At 44.1% G+C, this 10,521-nt stretch overlaps 1 pseudogene; it reads right to left on the minus strand.

The window, feature by feature from the left end:
• Positions 1 to 229: 229 nt before the first annotated feature.
• On the minus strand, positions 230 to 1,528 carry LOC140463274 (interferon-induced protein with tetratricopeptide repeats 1-like; annotated as a pseudogene).
• Positions 1,529 to 10,521: the final 8,993 nt, after the last annotated feature.

Below are 10,521 nucleotides of genomic sequence, written 5' to 3' on the forward strand. Positions count from 1 at the left end.
TTTATCTGGAAAGGTCACTGCTAAATTAAATGGAAGGACGTATTTCACTGGAATGGTTATTTCTGACCTCGATGGAAAGACATAATTCACAAAGAGCACTTGGATATTCTTCCTTGCCAGGATCAAACTCCAAGGCATTTTTCATGGTATTCAATAGCGTCATGATGCTTCCCATATACTTGAACCTGAGAAGACCAAAGGCCTTACTGTCTCTGGGATTCCAGCGAAATCAGTGTTCTGCTATCTGCTCCAAGATTCCTCGACACCTTTCCTTTTCCAGTGAATCATAGTTCACTTGCATTACTTCCTCAAAGTGGATGATAGCGTTTGGTTTGGATTTTTTTCACATTCAGCTCGAATAGCCCAACCTGTAAACGTATCGCTTGCTTCTGCTCGGGACGAATATCTTCCAATTTCAGTAGATCACTGTAGATCTTCTCTGCTTCTTGAAGCTCTTCATTTATTGAATATATTACTGCAAGATCCAGTTGTGGATTAATAAATGATTGCCTGAGCTTAACTGCTTTTTAAAAATAGTACTTGCATTGATTAATCAACTCCATTGGTAGAATTGTGAGGGTTATTTCTATTTGAAGCTTTGACCATGTGCAATAGCTTGCTTTTGTAACATAGACCTATTTGATGGTACAGGAAGGCAGCATTTGGGGTAATTGCAATTCTTTCCTCAGCAGCATTAATGATTTGTCTATATTACTGTCTTTTCTGTAAAACTTTGCTGCATAACGAAGTACATATGGATGACATGGGGACCTCTGCAACATTCACTCAACTAATATGGACGCTTCCTCCTCTTGATTGAACTCTTGCAGTTTTAAAGCTAACAGCACCATAGATTCAGCATGATCAGGATCTAGCTCCAGCACATGTCTAATTTTATTGAATCAGTGGATTTGTGACTCCGTGGGGTCCCAGAAAACCCTTCCAGACGGGACAGTGCAGTGGCATAGCCAACATTCCACTCAATGTTGTCAGGATCTTCCTCCAGGGCCTTTGTAAAACATTCCTTTGCCTCTTCATAATATTGAGCAGCTGTGGTCAACAGTGACCAGTCCTTCTCCCCGTAAACCTCAGGTATCATTGCTGTAAACCGAGAGGCTTCAGGAAATAGTTTACAGACTGTCTCCAGCTTGTCGAGGTAGGACTGAGCCTCCTCCAGTCGGTCCATGTGATAATAAACCCAGGCATAGTTTCCATAGGTGACCAAGATTCTTTCCTCAAATTCATCTTCATGTCTCTCCTTCAGAATCCTTTCAGCTTCCTTTAAATTCTGAATTGCCTCTTCACAGTTTCCTTGCAGACAGTTTATAAAGGCGAGATGGTTGTAAGACCTGGCTTGATATTTCACATCAAGTTGTATTGAATCTTCTAATCTTTGTTTCATATCATCCCAGTCGATGGTTTCTGTCTGTGGAGTTCACGTGAAGTGACATTGAAGCTGATCGAGATTCACTTTCAATGCATTCTTCTCTGTGTCATTGCAAGAAAATAAAATTAACCAAAAATTCATCTCTTTTCTCCCAACTTCTTTAGTGGTTGCTCCTGACTCCTGGGAATACTGATCATAGAAATCTTAGAAAGATCATCTCAACAAACAGCTCTGCATAACAAAGTCCTGGCTGTTCACACACTTCTCTCATTTTGCTTGCTGGTGTACTTACTATCTTCTCTGGCCATTTAATCTTCTTACTCAGTGTTCAGAAAAGCCTCAACCATATGAACTCTCAATGAGTTAAGGAAGTACAGTGGTACAAGTCAACAATCTGCCTCTCATTTACCCAGTGCCTCTGTGTCTCATGTTACATTCCATTCTGAAATGGAGTCCCCTCACTTAATCTACTCTGGCCATATAACCTTCTTACTCACCCCTCCTCCCTCATGCTAGTCCTGTATCTCTCTGTTAATCTGGACAATCAAGCTACTTTTCCACACAGACCTTGCTTCAAACATACCGAGAGAGAATGTATCTGCGAAACAGAAAGCTGATCAGAAAAAGCATTTCATTAACCAGTCAAAGAGGCTATTTTCCATGAACTGATTCTCATCCTGATGGAAACTTTCCACTATATCATTCTTGAGGTGATAGGAGACTGCTTTAGCTGGATATTAAAGATTGTATGCACTATTTAAATGTATGTGAAGCAGTTCAGAGGAGGGTCTCTCAACTGATACCTTGGATCAGGTGGTTATCTCCTGAGGAAAGATGCGTCAGGCTGGGCCTCCTTCCACTGGAGTTCAGAAGAATGGGAGGTGTTCTTATCAAGGTATGGGATCGGAGAGATTTGACAAGCCGGATGCTGGAAGGATGTCTCCCCTTAGGGCTCAAACTAAGATACACCTTTTTAGAAATGAATGTTCTCCCATTCATTTGCAGAAGGAGCATTTGCTTCTTCTGAATCATGAGCCTTTAGAATTTGATCACCCACAGAGCTGTCTGGGAAGTGGATGGGGGGAAGGTATCATCGAGTATCTTTTAAGGCAAAGACGTATATAGTTTTGACCAGCAGGGAGTAAATGGCTATTACAGGTAAATGGAAATTTGGATCGGAGACCCTAATTAGATCAGCTATAAATGGCAAAGTAGACTAAAGGAACTGAATGGAATACTTCTGTTCTTAACTTATATGCTCTTTGTTTGCACTAACATGTGGCAAATAATGTTTATAAACAAAATCAATGACTGTGTCCAACAAAAAAGAGTCTAACTATCTCCCTTTGATATTACTATCACTGAATCATTCACTATTAACATATCCAGAAGTTAGCATTAATGAGAAATGTAACTGGACCAACCATAGAAACTCTATGACTGCAGTGGCAATTAATTCACCTCCTGACTCCCCAAATACTGTCTGCCATCTGTAAGGCACAAGTCAGGAATACTTTCCAATCTGGTTGAGTGCGAGTTCCAATGATGCTCTGAACATTTGGGATAAAGCATCCCTCTTGATGGGCATTCCATCTAACAGTTTCAACATTCATACCCTCTGCCATTAGTACACAATGTGTACCATTTACAACATGTAGGGAAACGATACATCAAGGCTTCTTTAACAATCCCTTTCAAGCATGCAATCTGTTCCATCCAGAAGGATAATGGCATCAATAGCATTGGACCCCTCAAAATCACGCTAACTTAAAACTATACTGCCATTCCTTCCCTGTGGCCTAGCCAAAATCCTGGAACACCCTCCATAATAGCACTATGGGTGTAAAAGCACTATGGGTGTAACTACAGCACATAGCAGATAAAGAGGTGCTGTACCATCGCCACCACAATGGAAATTAAGAGGGGCAATAAATGTTTGCCCAGCCAATGATGCCAGCATCCCAAAAAGAAATCAAAATAACAATCCTAGCTCCGTGGAATTCAATTTCTCTGTAATGATTGCTGGCAGAAAACAAGCTCCTTATTCAATTGCCTCAATGTAAATTTAAGTACTATTGAAATTCTAACAATTCTACCTCATAACACAGATCGCCTGGAAACTTACTGAATTCCTTTCTTAACTTCAAATCAATTTCTAATGGTGAGTTGATTGATAAGAATGTGTGTCATTCTGTCTTACAGCGGATTTATGTTTTTCTGCCATGAATCACATGAAAATGCTTCCTGAATGTGCAAATGAGCCTGAAACTAGGAAAAGATACTCACAATTCAGAGGCAGGAGGGAGAACACTGAGTTCCAGCTGATTATAACATGCATGGTATGGACACATGAACATCTCACTTACCCCATTGTGATCTCGGAGGATACACCAGCTGTTTGTTTTTATTTCCTTCTATTGTCTGAGGAGCTGGATGATCAGAATAAAGGATACTCAGTTTCCAAAGCTACAAATATAAACACACCAACCACACCCTTCTCATCTGTCTGAGGAGCTGTATGTCCATACATATTTATATCTCTGATACACAGACACCAATCACACTCTTCACTTCTTTCAGATGCAGACTCCTTGATGTGACATGAGGCATGAAATGCACAACGACAGGGAATTGTAACTAAAAAGTGATTCAGCAATTGCAGGAATGCACCATGACAGCGTGGCACAGTGGCTAGCACTGCTGCCTTACAGCACCAGGGACCCAGGTTCGATTCTACCCTTAGGCATCTGTCTGTGTGGAGTTTGCATGTTCTCCCCGTGTCTGTGTGGGTTTCCTCTGGGTGCACAGGTTTCCTCCCATAATCCAAAGTCTGCGGGCCAGATGAATTGGTCATGCTAAATTTCCCATATTGTTCAGGGATGTGTAGGTTAGAGGAAAATGCAGAGTAATAGGGGAATGGGTCTGGATGTGGATTGTTGGGCCAAAGGGCCTATTTCCACACAGAAGGGGATTCGGTAAAGAAGGAGATTCATCAATTTCAGGCTTCCAGTGTCACTTAGATAAAAGAGCCTTCCCCTGATTACTGTTTGTTATGAATGAGGATTGGATAGAGCACAGAGTCTGGCTCTGTCACCCGAATGGGGGGGGTGGTCTATCGGGAAGCAGTGATGCTGTAATGGGGCCGTGCTGCCTCTCCGGTTACATCCAGCACGGCCTGTGTAACAGCCCATCCTGCACCAAGACCATCCCGGGCAGTGCCAGAAACCTCTGCTCTTCATCCTGGCATGGCAGAGCTCAGCCCTTCCAGCTGATTGGCTGCTTTTTTTGTGAACGTCAATCAGGCAGGACCATTCCACGTGTTCACTTGTCACTCCCTGAAGATCATTTATCCAATTTTAAACAGGGCCCAGCTCTGGTGATGTTGAAATGGCCAGAGTTTAGATGATTGAGAATAACGTGTGTTATAGTCACGTCCCAGTGAACACTGAGGTATCTTTCTGGAGATGTCACGGTGGTTTTCTGTCTTTAGCAGGAAGTATTGCTGAATCCTCATAGGGGGGCCAGACCCTCGGGTCAGCTGTTCAGTTACAGGCTGCAGCGGGTATTGGGCAGCAGGGGCAGTGCCCTCTGGGATTGTGAGACACGGATCATTTCAGTGCAGGGGCATACACCCCACGGAAACCCCTCTGTCAATATGGCGCTGAACTCCTGCAGGCTTCTTGACAGTGACATGAGACAGGAAATGTACGCAGCATCTCAGTGAGTATTGTAATCAGTGCTCACTCATATATCACCCCATTAACATCGACAACCAAGTCCCGACACCAGAAGCTGTTAGCGGCCTCACTGTCACATGAATGATCCACCTCACGTGGCTGCACTTTTTCAATATTATTTGCACTGATGACATTATAGTGTCTGTCCACACATGTTCACCAGCTTCCTAATTACGATCATGCTTTCCATTTTCCCAATACCAGCCTGAATATTACTGTCAGACAAGAGTCTGTACTCCAGAATTTGGTGATGTTCCCCTTGTCACCCAATTGGTGTCTACAGTCTGTCAGAAATCTGTTGACAAGGCCAAGATCCAGCATCAGTCAAGCCCTCATGTTCAGGTTGAAACCAATCTCCAGGGTAGTTGAGATGACTGCATTAACTTATTGCTCTTTTTCCAATTCACTCACTGGACGTAGCATCGCTAGCTGGGCCAGCATGTATTGACTATCTGAAGTTCTCCTTAAGAAGATGGTGGTGAGCTGCCTTCTTAAACCACTGTAGTCAATGTGCTGTAGGTAGACCCACAATGCCCTCAAGGAGGGGATTCCAGGATCTTCCAGTCAAAGTGAGGGAATGATGAAATGTTTCTAAGTCATGATGGAGAGTGGCTTAGAGGGAAACCTGCAGGTGGTGGTGTTCCCATTATTATGGACCAGGCCAGACCCCTCAAAATATTTCAAGAAGGTAGCCCTGACCCTAACTTTGCCATTTGATTTAAGCAAGTGGACAATGGATATTCCTGGAGAGAATCAGCTGCTCAAACCACTTCGTTTTAAACAGAACAGAATTTATTTACAAGATCACTGAATGAAACACAAAGAACAGAAATCAGAATACCGAATAACTTATCCTATATGAAATCCCAACAGACTGTCACAACTTAATGATGGTGTTCCAAAATACTTGCAACAATCCCTACTACTCTCTGAGTGAAAAAACTACCTCTGACATCTGTCCTATATCTATCACCCCTCAATTTAAAGCTATGCCAGCCATCACCATCCAAGGAAAAAGACTCTTACTGCCCACCCTAATGAACCGTCCGTTTATCTCACATCTCAATTAACTCAAATTTCAACCTTCTTCTCTGTAATGAAAACAGCGTCAAGTCCCTCCACCATTCCTCATAAGACCTTCCTTCCAGACCAGTCAACATCTGAGTAATTCAGGGATTTATGTATATGGACATCAAGATCTCTCTGCTCTTCTACACTACCAATAATCTTACTATTAGCCCAATACTCTTTATTCCTGTTGCTTCTTCCAAAGTGAATCACCTCACACTTTTCCTCATTAAACTCCATTTGCTACCTCTCAGCCCAGCTCTACAGCTTATCCGTGTCCCTTTTTTGGCCCTAATCTTTTTCTAGTCATTCTTTTATTCCTGATATACCTATAGAAAGCCTGAGGGTTTTCCTTGATCTTACCTGTCAACGTGTCTCATGCCCTCTCCTGGCTTTTCTTTGCTCTCTCTTTAGGTCTTTCCTGGCTAATTTGTAACTCTCAATTGCCCTAACTGAGCCTTCATGTCTCATCTTAACATAAGCCACCTTCTTCCTCTTGACAAAAGATTCAACTTCTTTAGTAAGCCACGGCTCCCTTGCTCGACCACTTCCTCCCTGCCTGACAGGTACATATTATCAAGGACACACAGTATCTGTACCTTGAATAAGCTCCACACTTCAATTATGCCCATCCCCTGAAGTTTAATTGCCCATCCTATGCATCTGAAAACTTGCCTAATTGCATCATAATTGCCTTTCTCCCAGCAATAACTCTTGCCCTGTGTTATATACCTATCCTTTTACATCGCGAAAGTAAACATAACAAAATTGTGGTCACTATCACCAAAGTGCTCACCTACCTCCAAATCTAACATGTGGCTGGGTTCATTACCCAGTACCAAATCCAATGTGGCCTCACCCCTTGTTGGCTTGTCTACATACTGTGTCAGTAAACCGTCCTGCACACAATGGACAAAAACTGACCCATTTAAAGTACTCGAACTATAGTATTTCCAGTCAATATCTGGAAAGTTGAAGACCCCATAACAATTACCTTGTTACTCTTGCTCTTATCCAGAATTATCTTTGCTATCCTTTCCTCTACATCTCTGGAATTATTCAGAGGCCCATACAAAACTCCCAACAAGGTGATCTCTCCTTTCCTGTTTTTAACCTCAGTCCATATTACCTCAGTAGACGATTCCTCAAACATCCTTTCTGCCACTGTAATACTGTCCCTGATCAACACTGCCACACCTTCCTCTCTTTTACCATCTTCTCTTTTCTTACTGAAACATCTAAATCCCAGAACCTGCAATAACCATTCCTGTCTCTTCTCTATCCAAGTGGGCAGCTTTGTCCTGGATGGTGTTAAGCTTCTTGAGTGTTCGAGGTGAGTGAGGAATATTCCATTACACTCCTGACTTGTGTCTTGTGGTTGGTGGACAAGCGTTGGGCAGCCAGGAGGTGAGTTACTCAATGTAATATTCCAAGCCTCTGACCTGCTGTTACAGCTGCTGTGTTTTTTAGGAACATCCTGTGGAGTTTCTAGTCAATTGTAGCTCCCAAATATTGATAATGGGGGATTCAGTAATGGTAACACCATTGAATGTCAAGGGGAGGTGGTTAGATTGTCTCTTATTGGAGATGGTCATGGCCTGGTAATTTGCGTGGCAACAGACTTTGTCCAGATCATGTTACTCATTTTTCAAGTTTGAACCAAGACTCTCATGAGTCAGTGTACTTATTGGAACTGTTCAGATCACAGGTGTACTATTTGTTTTGCATCTTCAAAACAATGTTTTATTTGTTTAGAATTTCTGGTGACAGTGGGACAAAGATCACTGAGCTGAATGTTTCTTGTTTTGTTTATAATTTTAGAGTGTATTAGAGACTAAATTGAGGAAATGAAACAAAGGAGCACTGGTGTGGTTTCGGCTTCCTGTCCAGATTAGAATTATGGACTCAAGGTGTGGCTGGAATAGTAATTTTTGACAAACTGCCCAATATAATGGGAACATTGTCAGTGAGACTGCTGTGGAATTGCCAGAATTCTGCAGGGATAGCAGGGAGAGAGGAACAGAAGTTTCTGGATTTGGAAAAACAATTTTCATCATGGAGTTAACTCCATAAGAAATAGGAATTGAAGTAGGCCATTCAGCCCCTCCAGCCATTTGATATGATCATTCTAATCCAACATTCCTCATGTCCACTTTTGTGCCCTTCGTCTCCGCCGCAGTTGCTCCCAGGAGGACCAGTTCCAATACCGGCAGCATCCAACGAGCAGCGAAATCAACGTTTCGGGCAAAAGCCCAGGGCTTTTGCCCGAAACGTTGATTTCGCTGCTTGTTGGATGCTGCCTGAACTGCTGTGCTCTTCCAGCACCACTAATCCAGTATTTGATTTTCAGCATCTGCAGTCATTGTTTTTACCCAGTTCCAATACCATACAACCCAGATGACCTCCTTCTTCAAAGACCGCAATTTCCCACCAGATGTGGTCGACGATGCCCTCCACCGCATCTCCTCCACTTCCCGCTCCTCCGCCCTTGAGCCCCGCCCCTCCAACCGCCACCAGGACAGAACCCCACCGGTCCTCACCTACCACCCCACCAAGCTCCATACCCAGCGTATCATCTGCCGTCATTTCCGCCACCTCCAAACAGACCCCACCACCAGGGATATATTTCCCTCCCCTCCCCTATCAGCGTTCCGAAAAGACCACTCTCTCCGTGACTCCCTCGTCAGGTCCACACACCCCACCAACTCAACCTCCACTCCCGGCACCTTCCCCTGCAACCTCAAGAAATGCAAACTTGTGTCCACACCTCCCCCCTTACTTCCCTCCAAGGCCCCAAGGGATCCTTCCATATCGGCCACAAATTCACCTGCACCTCCACACACATCATTTATTGCACCCGCTGCACCCGATGTGGCCTCTTACTTGCGGAACGTTTCAGAGAACACCTCTGGGACACCCAGACCAACCAACCCAACCACCCCGTGGCTCAACACTTCAACTCCCCCTCCCACTCCACCAAGGACATGCAGGTCCTTGGACTCCTCCATCGCCAGACCATAGCAACACGACGGCTGGAGGAAAAACGCCTCATCTTCCGCCTAGGAACCCTCCAACCACAAGGGATGAACTCAGATTTCTCCAGTTTCCTCATTTCCCCTCCCCCCACCTTGTCTCAATCAAATCTCTCGAACGCAGCACCGCCTTCCTAACCTGCAATCTTCTTCCTGACCTCTCTGTCCCCACCCCACTCCGGCCTATCACCCTCACCTTGACCTCCTTCCACCTATCGCATTTCCAACGCCCCTCCCCCAAGTCCCTCCTCCCTACCTTTTATCTTAGCCTGCTGGATACACTTTCCTCATTCCTGAAGAAAGGATCATGCCCGAAACGTCAATTCTCCTGCTCCTTGGATGCTGCCTGACCTGCTGCGCTTTTCCAGCAACACATTTTCAGCTCTGATATCAGCATCTGCAGTCCTCACTTTCTCCAATCCGTATTACTGTTCATCCTCATCCCACAACTGCTATTAGTTTGACATGATTGCTCTGAGTTGGCTCTTGGTCATCTGTCAATGGATTTTGTTCTATGTAAGAATTGTCTTCTCTGTGGTGACTGCTGTCTCTCTCTCTCTCTCTCTCTCTCTCTCTCTCTGTCTGTCTGGGGGCTGTTCAAAAGCACATGACAGCTACAGTCATTGGTGACTCTTCCTGTTGTCTACACAGCAAGTACAAGCGCAGGAAGAACTGCCGCATAATCCTCTGCTGTGCTCCTTTTCATTTCAACTCCACTCTCAGGCTGTCTGGGTGGAGATTGCATGCTCTCCCTGAGTCTGCTTGCGTTCCCACCGTGTGCTTTGGTTTTGTCACAACTCCAAACACGTGCAGGTTATGTGGATTAGCCTTGGTCAGCATAAGGGGACATAGCTTTAAAGTGAGGGGTGATTGATATAGGACAGATGTCAGAGGTAGGTTCTTTACTCAGAGAGTAGTAAGGGTGTGGAACGCACTGCCTGCAACAGTAATGGATTCGCCAACATTCAGGGCATTTAAATGGTTATTGGATAAATATATAGATGATAATGGAAAAGAGTAGGTTAGATGGTCTTCAGATTGGTTTCACAGGTCGGCACAACATCGAGGGCCGAAGGGCCTGTATTGTTCTATGTTATATGGTATATGTGGGCATGTGGGGATAGGGTGGGATGCTTTGCAGAGAGTTGGTACAGCCCTACTGGACAGAATGGTCTCTACCTGTATTGTAGAGATTCATTTGGAAAAGAAAAGAAAATGTTCTGAGCACTGTTCTCCATTAACTCATCCTTGGAATTAAAATTGAAGAAGAAATCAGTGGCATTTTCAATTGAATCAG

Source organism: Chiloscyllium punctatum, chromosome 38 (assembly GCF_047496795.1).
Source record: "Chiloscyllium punctatum isolate Juve2018m chromosome 38, sChiPun1.3, whole genome shotgun sequence".
NCBI lineage: Eukaryota > Metazoa > Chordata > Chondrichthyes > Orectolobiformes > Hemiscylliidae > Chiloscyllium > Chiloscyllium punctatum.